This window comes from Dromiciops gliroides, chromosome 6 (genome assembly GCF_019393635.1).
Source record: "Dromiciops gliroides isolate mDroGli1 chromosome 6, mDroGli1.pri, whole genome shotgun sequence".
Taxonomy (NCBI): domain Eukaryota; kingdom Metazoa; phylum Chordata; class Mammalia; order Microbiotheria; family Microbiotheriidae; genus Dromiciops; species Dromiciops gliroides.
In genome coordinates this window covers 62732443-62750197 of record NC_057866.1, presented here as the reverse complement: position 1 = coordinate 62750197, position 17755 = coordinate 62732443, and positions in this window count along the sequence as shown.

The window sequence follows — 17755 nt, the reverse complement described above, 5'->3', positions numbered from 1 at the left end:
GTATCAGTGCCTCTCACACTATAACACTTAAATAGAACTTCTTGACATGACCTGACTCCAACAAAAACCCCAAAGCATTTTTATTTCTGATGTAAAAATGTATTTGGTCCTTTGATGTATTCTTAAAGTCAAGTCCTTCTAGTGTTAAATAAGAAATTCATTTAACATTCAGCTATGAGGGCATAAATAGATTATTGAATTTTTTATGTTCACAAAAGTTGTACAAAAGTAATAATTGAGGGAGCAGCTAGGTGGCACAGTGGATAAAGTACTGGCCCTGGATCCAGGAGGACCCAAGTTCAAATCCAGCTTCAGATACTTGACACTAGCTGTGTGACCTTGGGAAAGTCACTTAATCCTCATTGCCCCCCCCCAAAAAAAAAAAAATTTGATTTTTATAAGGTATTTTAGGCTTTATGCTTTTTATACTTTGTTCTTGTTTTTTAGTCATGTCTGACTCCTTGTGACCCCATTTTGGGGTTTTCTTGGCAAAAATACTGGAGTAGTTTGCCATTTCCTTCTCTAGCTCATTTTACAGATAAGAAACTGAATCAAAGAAGATTGAATAACTTGTGTGAACTGTTCCCAACCAGGCTCTAACCTGTGGTTGGCTAGATCCCAATAAAGCAGGCTATAGACAGGAGAGTAAGGATTCAAATAGAAGTTTAATTTCAAACTGAGGGATATGGCTTGCACACAAGCAGAAGATTAGACACATGTGACCAGGACCTGGGGACCCAGTAGCGTGGCCCACCTTAATGAGACCAAATCTTGATTTTTATACTTGTGGTTACATGAGGAGTCAAACACTATAGCGTAGCAACAGTGGTGAGGCACAACAGCAACAGTGAGGCAAGGTTATCTAGTGACAAAAATCCATTCATAGCAGGACTTCATATCTGGGCCTCTTGGTGCTTTCCCAAATTCGGGGACCATCAGTTCTTTGAGTTAGTTGCAGCAATGTTTAAATGAGATAATGCGTATAAAGTGCTTTGTTATGCAAAACTCAGTGCACAGCTTGCTGGCTGGACTTTAGCTCTGAAAAACAGTGTCTCCTAATATCTTGACACTAGTCAGTGTCTGAAGCCACATTTGAAGTCAGGAAGATTTTTTTTTCTGATTCCAAGCCTAGTGTTCTAACCATTGCACTACCTAGCTGCCTGGGGTGGGGGTGGGGGGGACAAATAAAACCAAAACCCAAACCAAACAAACAAATAAAACAACCTTAGGATTCAGAATGATTTAGAGCCCCTATAGTCTAACCTGCTCTTCAGTGTAATCATTTCTTCTATGATATGTCTGATGTTATTGTAGTTCAGTTGTTTCAGTTGTGTCTGACTCTTTGGAACACCATTTTGGAGTTTTCTTTGCAAAGCTACTGGGGTGGCTTGCCATTTCCTTCTCCAGCACATTTTACAGATGAAGGACTGAAGCAAATAGGGTTAAGTGATTTGCCCAGGCCCATACAACTATTAAATGTCTGATGCCAGATTTGGACTCAGATCTTCCTGACTCATCCCAGAACTCTACTGTGACACCTATTTGTCCAGCTTTATATGCATCCTTAAAACCAACTTCACATTTGCATATGATTTACTTCTTCCTCCCTCTTATTTATTCACTATTCACTATATCTATGAAAGTTTTATTCATATTTATGTTTACTAACAGTAACACCATAAGGCAGGATTGGACTAATTATTAGTATTCTTGAGCATCTAACATGAGGTTGGTAATTAAAGTCACAACTTTGGTAACTGAAATGACAACATAAGGGCATGACTTTCTTTGTTAGCCTATGATTTTCTCATATCATTTATAACCATAATGTCATGAGACAGGCATATTAGGAAAGTAGAATATGTCACTAGCAGAATTGATATTTAGATTAATTTTCAAACAAAGACCTGGGCCATTTAATCAATCTGCTACATATTTTTCAATGGAGTCATAATGGCAAAGGTAATATGCTAACCATTATTTCAAATCTTTTTTTTTTCCGCACATACAAAATGTCCTTTGAAGTTTGATTTCTTTTTCATTTCTAATTTTTAAAAGTTTGTTGGCACTAAGAGTCAGTTGTGTTTAATACTGCCACTTCATTGTGGTGTATGGGAAAACAAAGGCATAGAAGTTAACTGGGTGACTTGCTCAGGCTACACAACCCAGGCAAGGCCAGTATTAGAACCAAATATCTTCTGATTTTACATCCCTTGCAAAACATAAATTGGCATTTTGGTCATAATTTCAGTGATAGGTGGTATAGTATGATAGACCACTAAACTTTAAGTCAAAAAGACCTGAATCCAAATTCATCTTTAGATACTTCCTACCCAGATAACCTTGGATAAGTCATTTAAATTCTTTCAGTCTGAGTTTCTTCATCTTCAAAATGGGCATAATAATAGAACTTAATGCAAACATTTATTAGCAGGATCAAATGAGATAATGTATATAAAGTGCTTTGTAAATATTAAAGTGTTATCAATGGCAGTTATTAGTAAAAGTGAAAATCATTATGTACATTATCAAATGTAAAGTTGGTCATTCTTTTACTGGAAAAATATTATAAATATATTGCTTTTATTACATGATTAATTTCTGGAAATATAGCCCCATTAACTACCTCCAAATTGAATTATCCCTTAAAACAAACAAAAACAATTAAGCAAGGACTTATAATGAACTGGCCTTGTCTAAAAATGCATAGTAGATCCAGAGCTGGCTTTGGAGTTGGAAGAGTTGGCTTCAAGGCCCTCTTCTGTACAGAGTTAATTATGTGACCCTATGTAATTTGCTTAATCTCTCAGCATCCCAAGTTACTTTTTCATAAGACTATAATTTGCATAACTGATGAAACTTTGTATTGGGATAGAAAGTTCCTCAGAAGAATGACACAACGATGAAATCACAGACCTCTTTAAACAACCCCCTATCTTTCTTCTGTGAGGAGGGGATATATTTTGTTATAAATTCTTTAGATTTTATATATTTTTTTAAATGTTGATATATTTTCTCTTATTAACCTTCATTACTATGTCATTCTCCCTTCGTACTAAATCTATTTTTTGTAATAAGGAATAAAAAAGAGGGGGGGGTGTAACAATTCAGAAAAGCAAATCAACACATCAACTAAGCTTAGCAGTATGAGCAAAATTATATACATATATTTCCCCTACGCTGCAAAAAAGGGATGAATATACTTTTTTTTTTTTTTTTGCAGGGCAAAGAGGATTAAGTGACTTGCCCAGGGTCACACGGCTAGTAAGAGTTAAGTGTCTAAAGCCAAATTTGAACTCAGGTCCTCCTGAATCCAAGACTGGTGCTTTATCCACTGTGCCATCTAGCTGCCCTTGAATATGCTTTTTATCATTTCTTCTCTGATGCTGTTTGGTTATTAAAATTACATAGCATTCAAGTCATTTTTGTTGTTGTTCTATTCATTTTATAGTTATGTTTACTGTTTTGATGCTTCTCTTCATTTTGCATCAGTTTGCATAAATCTTCCCAAGCTTCTCTGAATTCTTCATATTCTTCCCCCCTTATATCATAATGATATTCCATATATCCACATTCCATAATTTGTTTAATAGTTCCATAATCCGGGTATAGTAATTAACAGGTAGTGAAAATACTCAGAGTCAGGAGATGAAGTATCTTATTGAGAGTAGGAGCAAGAAGGCCAGTATTACTGGATTATACAGTATGAGGAGGGGAATAAGTTATAGGAAAACAATAAAGGTAAAAGGGGGATAAGTTATGAAGGTCCTTAAGAATCAAACTGATCATTTTATATTTTATTCTGGAGGTAACAAGGAGTCACTATAGTTGATAGAACAACGTGGTGACACAGTGAGATCTAAGTCTTAGGAAGATCAATTTGGCATTTGAGTAGAGTATGGACTAGAATGAGGAAATAATTCAGGCAGGGAGACTAATGAGCACACTATTGTAATAGTCCAAGTATGAAGTGATGAGTACCCAGTACAAGAGGAGAGTGAGAAAGGAGGAAATAGAAGGATCCATTACTGACAACCTTCTCTGAGAGTTTAGCCATGAAATGGAGGAGAGATATTGGGATCCCTAGATAAAATGAGGATTTTTGAGAATGAGGGAGACATGGCAGCATTTGTAGATAGCAGCTAATGGATAGGGAGAGATTGGAAGCAATTCAAAGAATAGATGGATGGGGAAGTCTCGTAGAAAAGATAGAATATAGGGGGCAGCTAGGTGGTGCAGTGGATAGAGCACTGGCCCTGGATTCAGGAGGACCTGGGTTCAAATTCGGGCTCAGACACTTAACACTTACTAGTTGTGTGACCCTGGGCAAGTCACTTAACCCCAATTGCCTCACCAAAAAAAAAGAAAAGATAGAATATAAAAGGATGCTCTTAACATTTTGTTCTTCCAATTCTTTCCCCAAGAGCTTTTATTTAAAAACAAAAATAAAGCAGCAAAACTTTCTCACTTTTTCAAGGTATTCATATATTTCATTTGGAAAATACATTTTTCCCTTTGATTAATTATTTGTGGTTGTTAAATAATTATACTCTCCTTTTGGGGGTGTATCTCGATTTGCACTTAAAAATACGGATGAGTGCCTTCTTTTATTTACTCATTTCTCCAACTTTAGTTCTGAGTCAGGTTTTTATGATAGGGCAGACTTTGCCTCATGCTATGGTTTTTGCATTGCACCTTGATAGGTCTCACTATTAGTTGCCTGGGTTCTTGCATTTACTTCCATCTCCCAGGGATAGGTCCCTCAAAATTTTTGAGTCTCATAATGTTGGATTTTCAGAGCCATCCATGTCATATCAGGACAGAATTGTGAAGGAACACAAAGTTCTTATCCTGAGCTGTCCCTGTCAGAGTAACACAGTCAGACCTGCAAGGGTATGGTTGCTACCTTTCTTTTTAGGTACTTCCAGGATCCCCACCCTGGATTTTTTTTTTACTTTCTTCAGCCTTTCTCAGGAGAATCCTCCTTTTGCTTCCTCAGGATACCAAGCCTTCCCTGGTTGACTATGGTCATAGTAGTAGGCTACATTGGGCTGTTGCTAGTTTTTCTACCAGGGCTCCTATTTTCCTATTGAACATGGGCCAACCTCTGACTGGCCTCTTAAGTCAGTTTTGGTTAGAAGAAATCACTTATTAGTGTTTGTCATTAGATTTTCTGATCACTATTCTTCCTGATATGAGGTTCAGTTTTATTGGAGGAATTATGTGGTAGCTATAAAGTTTGTCTTCTGTGCATCACAATCAAAACTCTTGTGATGGTTTTGACATGCATTTCTTTCTATTAAGGAGAAGATGGCAAGATAAACATTAAAACTATATGGATTGAGGACTTCTGGGGATGGAGGCAAGATGGTAGAATAAAGAGAAACACTTAGCTGAGTTTTCCCAACTTTCTCCTTCAAATAATTTTAAAGAAACACCTCAAATAGAATTCTGGAATGACAGAACTAATAAAAGTTGAGAGTAAGACCTTCCTGCAGCCCAAAATAACTTAGAAAGTCAGAAAAAGAGATCTGTGACCCAGCTCATGTGGATGAAACACCAAAGGTTGGATTACATGATATTGATAAAAGCAACAGCAATTTTGGGAGTGCTCAAGGCAAAGAGGATAAAGGGACTTAGAATCTGTTCAGGAAGAGATTACAGAAGACCCCTCTGCTAGAACCAGTGCAGGACCAGAGAATTTGGCAACTTCATTTTCTATATATCCACTTTGGGGTCATAGATCAAGGGTGGAAAGAAGCACTTTTGGTCAAGATGGAGTGGGATCCCAGAGGGGAAACTGTTTAGAAACTCTGTTGCCTATACCTATTTCTGTGTCATACTTCAAAGGAGGATAGATGCACTTTTGGTCAAGAGGGAATGAGAACCATAAGGAGTAGTATCACTTTGTTCACAAGGGATCAGGGACTCTAAGGAATCACTTCCAGACCCAAGCGAGCAGGGTCCCTTCATGGGGAAAGACAAGAGTACAAATGAGGAGAGCAGTGACTACATTTTTCCCCAGAACATACAACTTCAGAGGCATCAAAATCTTCCAGACCCCCAAGATGTAGCTCTGAAAAGAGCAGTGGGGTAAAAAAAGCCTGAAGTTTGAGACAGTGCCACTGCCCATCCCAATGCCAAGAGCAGGACCTAACTTTAACATAAAGTTCAAAATCAAGAAATAGCATGGAAAAATAAGCAAGCAAACACACAAACAGAAAATAGAACCTTACTATAAAAAGCTACTAAAATGACAGGTAATGTCAAGACACAAACTCAGCAGACGACAATGAGATCAAAACAGCTATGAACAAAGTTACAAAGAAAAAATGTGAATTGGACATAAGCCTAACAAAAATTCCAGTAAGAGCTAAAAAAACACATGATCAAATAAGAGTAATAGAGGAAAAAATAAGTACATAAGTGAGAGCAAGGAAGAAAATTATGAAAAGATAATTATCAGCTTGATAAAAGAAGTACAAAAAATACTGAAGAAAAATATCACCTTAAAAACAGAATTGGCCAAATGCAAAAAAAGAAAGAGGTACAAAAATTCCATGATGAAAATAACTCTTTAAAAAGCAAAATGAGCCAAATTGAAAAAAAAAAGTTCAAAAGTTTGTTAAGGAAAACAGTTCCTTAAAATTAGAATTGGTCAAGGAAAAGCTATGATACATTCATGATACATCAGGAACAACCAAAAACAAAAGAATGAAAAATAGAATAAAATCAAAATCTCATCAGAAAAAGAAGTAAACTTGAAAATAGATCACAAAGAGGACATTTAAGACTGACTGGGGGATGGGGCAGCTAGGTAGCACTGTGGATGAAGCACTGGCTCTGGTTTCAAGAGTACCTGAGTTCAAATTCAGCCTCAGACACTTGACACTTACTAGCTGTGCAACACTGGGCAAGTCACTTAACCCTCATTGCCCTGCAATAAAAAAAAAAAAAAAAACAAAAGAATGATTGGAATACCTAAAAGCCATGATCAAAGAAAGGACCTGCATCATATTTCAAGAAATTATCATAGAAGCAGAAGGTCAAATAGAAATAGAAAGAATCTACCATCATTATCTGAAAGAAATCCCCAGATTAAAAACTCCTAGAAATATTATATCCAAATTCTAGAGCTTCCAGGTGAAAGAGAAATTACTTGAAGGAGTCAGAAAGAAACCATTCAACTTCTGTGTAGCCATGGTCAGGATAATACAAAATTTAGCAGTTACCACATAAATGGAGCAGAGGGCTTGGAATATGATATTCTGGAAGGCAAAATAGCTGCAATTACAAAGAAGATAGCCTATACAATAAAACTGGGTATAATCCTTCGAGGGTAAAAAATAGGCATTAATGAAATGGAGGACTTTCAAGTATTTTGATGAAACGGCCAGAGCTGAATAGAAAATTTGACTTTCAAACACAAGACTGAAGAGAATTATAAAAAGGTAAATATGAAAGAAAAATCATAAGGGACTCAATAAAGTTAAAAAGTTTACATTTCTCTATGGGAAGATAATACATGTAACTTCTAAGAACTGTGTCATCATAAGGGAAATTAGGCATGTAAGTGAACTGATTATGTTGAGATGGTATAAAAAAAAATGGAGGTCAGAAAGAAATATACCCTGTGAAGGGAAGGAAGGGAAAGGAAGGATGGTGACAATTATCTCATATTAAAGAGGCATACAAGGAAGACCTTTTATAATGGGGGGAAAGTGGTGGTGGGGGTATAATTCTAGAAACTCACATATCTAAATTTAAAAGGGAAAATATATGTGTGTATATATATGATATATATATATATGTATGTATATATACACACATATACATATATATTCAATTGGTAATAGAAATCTATCTTAGTCAATGTTCAATTAGGAGGGGAAACCAGTAAGAGAAGGGGGATAACATAAAGGAGGGTGGATAAAGGAAGCCATTACTGGCTTTCTTTCCTCTCTCATCAATTATAACAAAAATATTACAAGCCATTAACTGGTATTTGAGAAAATAATGATATCTATTTCTTTCATCAGTTACATAGTAATATGCACATATTTTCAAGTGATTTGGGGAATATGGGGGCCATCACAGGGGGTTGTGAATAACAATGTGCTTTTGTTCAGACAGATATAAATATTTTACTGATCCAAGCCTGCCTTTGGTATCTGATCAACTTTGTAAGCTTGTTCAGAGTACAACAGAATTATGGCCTTCTGCCTAAATAAACCATTATTCTGACATAATGTTGCATACTCAGAATTGTAACTGAAATTCTATTAATGAAAACAAAAACAACCCTAACAACTGAGCTTTATAGGCTGAGCAATAAACAGAAATGAAATTCTGATCGTATGAAATGGTTCTCACTGATTGAATGTATTTTCTGTCTACTGGAAATATGTCTAGATTTGTTCTAAATTCTGATCCCACTGGATGAAAGCAACTAAAGAATCATGAGAGTGTTAAGATTATATGGGGTCCACAATACACATTCAAATTTTACCTTCAGAATAACTACAGAAATGCCATCACATATTATAGATACTAGATTGGACTACCTGAAAATAATTGTATAGGAGGAAGAATGATTTCTGTCTGCATGATAGGGTCCTTTCAAGTCTTTGTTTTAGCATAATAATTCCTTTGATTAAAATGACCACCTTCAGACCCAAATTATACATACTTGGTTTAGTTAAGTATATTTTGTTTGTTTTTGTTTTGTTCTGCTGGCACATAATAGCAATTTCAAAATAAAAGTTCATCTCATTCACAGTCTAGTATTTTTCAGGTCTGGGTTGTCAAGTGCCCCTCAATGTGAACTGCTCCTCGAATGAAGTCCCAATGTCTGCCAGTGTCCCATTTTCTCAACTCTTCCTAAACAGAGCCTGATACTATTTATTCTATAACAACCATTACTCACAACCTCGATGATTATGTTTCAAGCAGGCTAATTCATTCCCAATGTAATGTTGTGTCCATAGAACCTCAGATGGTACAAGTTTGTATTCAGTGTATGTCACCCAGGAGCAACAGCAGAAAAAGTGGCAGTAGATGCAAATCTGTTCAAGAAATGCCAGAAAACCCAACTTATTGTTCAAAAATTGGCACATCATCTGGCTTATTGCTCCCATTCCAAGAATCAGTTTGTGATAGGGACATCACTGCCAGGTCCAATGAGTGGTGCTACCGATGCAGTAAGTTAGGAAAGCAATCTGACTTCTAATCAAGAGAGCTAAAAACATGCCATGACAGATTTCTTTTCTCTCTTATTTTATGGTGCTGAAAACTGTCTCCTCTACTAAAAACAGTAACAAAGCTCCCATACTTCTGACTGCTACTTATCCTAAAATAGCACTGGTACCATCTAATTAGCAGCAAAAAAAAATCTACAAAATTATCATTAAATTAAAATGTAAAATATTGTATAGGAAGTAAGGAGACTGATAACTGACAGTTCTCTGAACTCATTGATGACTGTGCCTACCCTGATGAAATCGAGATTTCTATTTTAATATCTGCAGGGGCTTCTTCAATGGTGGGGTCATTGTGACTCCCTGTTGATTTTATGCAGATAATTCTAAAGGGCAGCCCTACTGCTTCAGGGTCATTACCAGGGAGCCAGGAGTACTCATGCTAGTTCTAATTTAGCTATGGCTAAATTACTTGATCCGTAGCTTCTCCAACAGAATACCAATAATAGCATCTCTCAGAGTGGAACATGCTAATACTGTAACAGATTGTATGAAAGTGTTTAGTTCATTAAGAATTAGCTTAATCATAAAGTGACCTTGAAGAGTAATGAAAATAATTTACAGATAAATTTGTTCCTGAATACATTCCTTGTTTATAGTGAGTCTTTTGATATCACTGGGGATACTATTTGGGTCGATTTCAGTGAAATCCTTTTAAAGTCATCTCTAAAATATATAAATTTAATCATCCTTTTAAACTTCTATTTCTATTGTAGATAGGTGGTATACTGAAAGAGTTCTGGCTCTCAAGTCAGGAAGACCTGAGTTCAAATCTGATCTCAGATACTTAAGACCTGGGCCTGAAAAAGGCAGTCAACCCCTCTCATTCTCATTTTCTTCATTTTTAAAATGGAAATAATGATAGCACTTACTTCCAAGAGAGGTTCTGAGGATAAATTACATAATATTTGTAAGCACTTTGTAAATCTTAAAGTGCTAAACAAATGCTAGTGGATATTAATATTAATTGTTAGGTATCATAAAGTAATGATTATGATATATAATAATTCATAATCATGATTATTTTATGTATTCTTAGTTCATTAAAAATGATAAATTTTGACATTAAGAAAGGATTAGCAAAGGAAAATATAGCAAAACCCTCTACATCCAAGTTGTAACAAAGAATAGACAAATGTGACAGCTATTTAAATGATTAGATTTATCCTTAATTTCACTATTAACAATATTCTTAGGCACAATTTGATAAAATAGAATGTTGGAGTGGTATTCAGAAAGACCTGGGAATAACTATTTCCTCACATACAGCTAGGTTGAGCAGTAGATAGAGCACAGGGCTCAAAATCAGGAAGAATCATGTTGTTGAACTCAAATCAGGCCTCATATACTTACTAGTTATGTGACCCTGGTTAAGTCAATTAGCGCTTTTTGCCTCAGTTTTCTCATTTGTAAAATGAGTTGGAGAAGGAAATGGCAAACCACTATAATGTCTTTGCCAAGAAAACTCCAAATAAGGTCAGGAAGAGTCAGACATTACTGAACAAAACACATACTTACTAGTTTTCTGATATGGACAAGTGTTTATCTTTTCTCAGGCTCAGTTTCCTTGTCTATAACATAGAGATAATAGTATTTGCAGCAGTATAAAGTTATCATGAGAATATCATGTATAAATTGGTTTCCAAATTTTAAAATGCTAGATAAATGCCGGTTACCAGCATAATTATCACAACCATCAACATTAGCAACAATCATTCATTAAATGCGTACTGTGTGCCTCACAGTTGACTAGGAGCACAAAGAGGATTGAAACATTCTCCATCCTTCAGGAACTTATATTTTAATGAGCAATTATACATACATACATACATACACAATATATGGTATGTGTATATACACATGCGCACATGATATATATACACATATCTGTATATGTGTATGTATATATCTATGTAAATGTGTATACTTGTATGTTCATTATGCACATATATATGCATTGTGTAGACATATGTTTTATATGCATGTGTACATGTATGTATGCGTATACATACATGCAAAGTAACCTCAGAAGAGAAGGCAATAGTTGGGAGGGTCTGGAAAGGCCTCTTAAAGAAGGTTGTGTTTGACTTGAGTTTTGAAGGAAACTAGGGATTAAGAAGCCATTATGAGGAGGGAACGCCTTCTAGCATTAGAGGATATTTAGTGTAAGGACCTGGAGGTTTGTGTGTATAAAGTAATAAGGGTAGTTTGGCTAGACTATAGAATGAAGGGAGCAGAGTAATGGGAAATAAAGTTGGAAAGGGAGGCTAGGAAAGGTAGGAACAGATTGTGAAGAACTTTAAATATGAAATAGAAACAGAATAGTTTATATTTTATCTTAGAAGTATTAGGAAGTATTATGAGTTATAGAATGGGGACAGGGAGTGACATAGTAAGACATGCTTTATGAAAATAATTTTTGTGGTTACATACAACATTGACTGAATGGTTAGAGAGACCAGTTTGTGGGGTATCACAACATTCAAAGCAAAAAGCAAGGAGGGCCTGAACTAGGATGGTGATTGTTTGAGCCAAAATGGATCTTTGGGAAAGATGTTATGGTGGTAAATACAACAAAATCTGGTAAATTATTAGATGTTTCCTGGATGTATCCAAATGTTGCTTTTGTTTTCATTTTAATGGATTGCTTCATCAACTTGCAGTTAAATTAGGTTATTTAGATTTGTGTTTCTCTCTCCACTCCTTTTTTTATTATTGGGACTCTCTCTCTCTCTCTCTCTCTCTCTCTCACACACACACACACACACACACACACACACACACACACACACACACGCACACACAGATGATGCAGAGGTTTCAAAGGACTCACATAAGTCTGTGCATAGACAGAGAAATACAAAGGGCACTCAAGTAGTCCATGAGATTCCCTCCAAAAGGTAAAATGCTTTGAGTCACTTCTGATAAACAATTCTTTTCCTGTTAAACCTGCCCTTTCTGAGTAACTCATAGTGGAGAAGGGGACCAAAGTTCACAGCTCCTGGTCCCACAAGACTCAGCTCTAATTATCCAAGTACAAGAACAACATATGGGAGCTCCTCTTCCTTCTCCAAAAGTGCATCTCTTGAGAAAGCAGGAAGGGCTCAAACTCTGTACTGCGAGCTCTTAGACTCGACATCACCCATCAAGTAATCCTCAGGGCTTTGGCAGTTCATTCTCGGGATCTCTTTTCTCAAGCATCATGTAAGTATATGTCCTATGTGCCATACACTTCATCCAGAACACCAGCAAGGTCCAAGTTTTTCCATTCTGTACAGAGAAAGGCCATCCCCAGACATTCTCATCTTCAGAAGGCCAGGAATTCAAGGTCCAAAAACTCCCCTCTCAGGCTGCCCATGCTCCTCACCACAGTCTCTGGCCATTCCCCATTAAGTGCTTTCCTACAAGAGGAAAGGAGTCCTTTGGTAAAAGTCATGCATCAGCTCACTTTATGTTTATACCACGAAGGTAGAGCAGCTCCTCTCAAGAAATTCTGCCTCCCTGGCAGAAGGACAGAGTTCCAAGCCAGGTGGGGATGTCAAGTGGAAATGTTCAGAGTTGGGAGATATCCTCTAGTCTGCAGAACAGCAGTGAGGCCAGTGTGACTGGGTTGCAGAGGTAAATAGTGCATAAGGAGTAAGGAAACTGGAAAGGTATGAAGGAGCCACATTACAAAAGCTTTAAAAGCCACACAGAGGATTTTATACTTGATTCTGGAGGCAGGAGGGAGTCATGAATTTCCTTTTTGAGTCACTGCACCAATATCAAAATGTTTGTTTTTGTTATTAGCCTCCTTTATTCCAATGGTTCTTCATCATATAAAAGCAAGTATCCTTGAGTTCTTGTCCCAGCTACGGTTGGTCTTATAAAACAGAAAATGCTTTGAGTATGGAATGAATGTAATACTGTATGTCTCTCATCTGAAGACCAGGATAGTTAAGATGGGAAAGGGTTATCAACAGATAGTTGGTCACCAGGTAACTGTTTCTATGTTTCAGAGGAAGGGACAATAGCAATTCATGAGATATAACTAAATCATGGAGGACATGTGATCTGTCTCCAAGGGCAGAGTACCCAGAGGGACAAAAATTATTTGAATTGTTGATGGTAGATGACTATACAATTGAAAAGGGGAGGGTGTAAAAAATCAATTTCAGGAATTAAAAGGTCTATGACAATTTCACCTGATTAAATTAGTTAATCGAGGTCTGGACAACCACTTATTAAAAATCTTATGGAGAAGATTCTTATATTGGGAAGGGGATTGGACTGAGATGACCCCTAAGATTCCTTCAAAAATCTACAGATGCACAAATCGAATATGTTAATTAATATAACCCATATTCAGTAGGGAAAGAAAATAAACTGTTGATGTTTAGCTCACTCTTTGTTTTGTCAGTAAACAATTTTGTGTTTACACAAAAATACACAAAAATAATACATTAATACACATAAATACCTATACAAAAATATACATAAATAAATACTGCACAAATACACAAAAATAATGTTTCTCCATAACTCTAAATGCCGGGCTTTTAAAACTGATAACGTAAGGTAGATATGTATGTCTGATTTTTCTTTTTGAATGAGAGTAACAGCAAAATACTTGAAAATAATTAAATTTCTTTTGGTCCTTGCATGATTTTATTTTTATTAGAAATTTTCAGTGTCTTAAGCTATGTCTACATATTTAATGTAGAAATTAAATGCAAACAAACAACTAAATGTGACACTTGCCTGTAATAGAATGATACTTGCCAAAAACTATCATTCTGAGACATAAAGTGAGGGAGAAATTGTAAATTAAGCCAATGAGTTAGTTATTTATTGATCAAGGTACATTATAATAATATATTTATAACATTATTCTCAGGGACAGAATGAAAACTGTACTTGCAGATGGCTAGAAAATGATCAGCGTTCTATTATCTGCAATTATGGTTTGTGGGATGGGGCACATTGGGACCTGAAGTGTATTCCAATTCATATAATTAGAATATGAGCTGTAATAGACTTTTTATATTTCTTGATTTTAGTGGAAAAAGCACATTTATTCCCCTGTTCTCTGTTACTCTCCCCCTCCCCGCTTCCTTACCAACTTTGGGAATTTGAGGAGATGGGGAATCGTGTTGGGAATGGGACTAAGAGGAAAAGGGGAATATCAATAAATGGATCAATTGCCCCATAGAAGGATGCATAGCAAGTGTAGACAGCAGAGAATAGAAAGTAAATTACTTTGAAATGATGAGCTGCTGGAGAGGCTGTCGTCTTTCGCTGCTAACATAAATGTGCCCACAGAAAACTATGAAAGCTTTCGGACATCACGCTGGGAACCAAAGCACTCAATTTAACATGCCTCAGAAGGGGGGTGAATGCCTGCTCTGGGGTGGTTCATTGGGAAAAGAGATTCCTTTTGGATCCTTTTTTTTTTCCGTTTCCATGACTAAGAACTGTTGTCACTAACATCCTTAAAAAAAAATAAGAGAAAGTGGGACCTTCCAAACAATTATAGGAGTAACTTATGATGGTGAAAGAATTCAGCTTAATTTGTATTTTCAAGATGTATATTTAACCTATTTTTGAGATGGTCTCACTGCTTACCTGACAACTCCCTAATAACATGTTAGGTTATGAAATGCTGAACTTCATTTGTATTTATTAAAGAAAATGTCCTCAACCCCCCCCCCCCCATCCACTCCCACTAGCTTCAATAGAAATAGTGTATTATATGTATTAGAATTATCTTTGACTAGGTATCACCTATTAATGGGTCAATATTTTCTAACTGGTACATCTTTCAGGGAATACTTATTATTTTACAATGTTTCCAACTTTTTTTTGACAGTTACCTCATTTTATCTATAAAAACATCCTGTGAGATAGGTATGACAAGAATTATTACTTCCATTTTACACATGAGATTTGTGATGACTAAGACCATATGACTAGTTAATGCCTTTTCTGATGTAAATCTTAAAGTAATAGGAGTATTTCTCTGCCTCTTTAAAATTTCCATTACCTACCCAAAGATGGCTGCTTCACTTCTTTAACTAAACACTTTGATCAGGAACCTGGGCTAGATGTAGTTTACTTAAAATTCCATGTTTTTAGGCTGCCAACCAAAACACACATCTCCCCTGGGAAAGGCAATGTTTCAAATCATTTCCTCATGCTTCAAAACTTCAAGGATTTGTGATTACATTAGTGTAAGTACTCCCCTTGACCAACATAGATCACAGCTCCTCTCCAAGAGAGTAAAGAGTTTTGGAGAGTTGTTGTGACTAAAGAATTTATCAGCCTATGGCTAATATAGTAGTTAATCTTTGCTGTCTAACTAGACTAGTCCTCAGATGACAAACACACAGTCCATCATCAAAGGTATGTTCTATACCTTTCTCTCTTGATAACTTCTGCAATAATATATGCTCTATTGACAAACCCTTTGAGAAACTCTCAAAGAACAGAAGAAATTCACAGGATCAGCTCCATGCCAAAGTATGGCATTCAAAAAGGAGTTCAAAGGACTCAATTTCCAAGCTTAGGTTTGATTTTTTTCCACTTGCGTGACCCTGGGCAAGCTACACCTCTCGCCACATGAGTTTTCTCATCTATAAAATGAGGGTACTGGATTGATGAGCTCTTAGGAGAAACTTCCAGCTCGAAATCTATCATCTGATGATCCCAGCATGGAGTAGGCTTAGGCCCCTCTTCCTTTCTTTCTCCAAGGAGGGTTAGCTTTTGCTAAAAGAAGTCAAAGTCTTCTAGAGAACCCAATTGCTTTACGCTCTCCTGAATGCATCTTCCGTCTTCCCACTTCCAAAAAGGGACTAATCCCGGATCCCTCATTTTTATCCCCTAACAGAATATTAGCAATTTCCCATATGTTACTTGCCCTAGCTTCTCTAGAATCCCCAGCTGATTCATTGCCAACTAAGGGTATAAAAGTGCTAGCTATATATAGTCTTGGCTCCTCAAACTAGCTAGATTTCTTAAGACTACATGAGTCAGTGAGTCCTTCATCATATCCTGTTCTAATGACCAGACATGTTTTCATATTTGAACAAGGTTGGGGTAAGGTGGAGAGAGAGGAGCTATGTCCAAAGAATTTAAGCCCTTAGCTCTTTAGTCTATCTCTGCCCTGTTAGGGGGAAAAGGTTCTTTTTTAACTGTTCAATGACCATTGAGTACCTCATTTCTTCCCAATATTTAAATGAAACTAAGACAGCGATTGAGTTAGAAACACCTCCAGTAACACCTTAGTGGAAAGGAATGATTATTTTTTGGTTTTAAGTTTTGTTGGTGAACACCATGAGGAATTGGGGCCTGTAGCAGTAGAGAAGCATTACTAATATCGAAAGTTCCTGTCTACATCTTCTACTACTGCTGTTATACCCTACTCACAACTCAGGAAACTGAACCAATCCTCTAAGTACCCACTTCTTGGGCATCCCAGGGCCCTTGCCCTACTTAGGTAGACAGATCTAGAGCATTATCAAATCTTATAGGTAGAAGGGGCCTCAAAGGCCATTTAAACCCATCCATAATTCCTCAAGAATTCCCTCTGCAACCCACCTGACTAATTGTTATCCATACTTTTCTCAAAGTCCTCTAGTCTCTGAACCTTGGTCCTCCCAAATATGACCTGAGCACCGCTCACTGAGCCACAGTACTGATATTATAGGATCATAGATTTAGAACTGGATAGAACCGTAGAGGTCAAAATGTACAAACCCCTCATTTTACATATGAGGAAACTGAGGCACAAAGATGTTAAGTGTCTTGCTCAAAATTTCAGGGATAGTAGGATTCTACCTGAAGTCTTTCTTACTGACTCCACATATAGACCTCTAGCCATTAGGTCACCATGGGACAAACTCAAGTATGCCAGTTATCTTAAAAGAGTGATGAAAGATTTGAGACACTGATTACCAAGAAATAAGAGATTAATAAATGTAGGAGCAAGATTGTTTCTGAGGAGAGTTGCTACAGTTGTATAAAAATAAGGGTTTTAAAGAATTTTTATAAAAAAAAAGAATTTTTATCATTCTGGCTTTTATTTTTATATTCTGTCCATTTTCCTTATCACTAATGTTTAAAAGCCTTAGTGATCCATGTAAAACATTGTGTCTTCCTTATAGGATCCTAGGATTAAAGCTGGAATGGATTGTAGGGGTTATCTAGCTCTACTTCTTGATTTTACAAATAAGGTAGCTGAGTCAGGGAAATACAATGATGTAAGCAAGGTCAGGCAGGTAGCAACTGACCTTTTGCTTTTACTGCCTGTGGAGATAGACAAACCTAAATTAATGTGACTCTTTGTAGTAGTTTGAATGAAGGTTTTATGAGTGATTTTGAGATGATTGCTAAGGAATCAATCATCTTATCAATCCATTTCCATTTCTATATTTGGTGACAAATGCCTCTCCAAATTAATAATTATGTGGGAACCCAATATATGTCCTTTGGATAGGGAAAAGGAGAAAATCTAGACACAA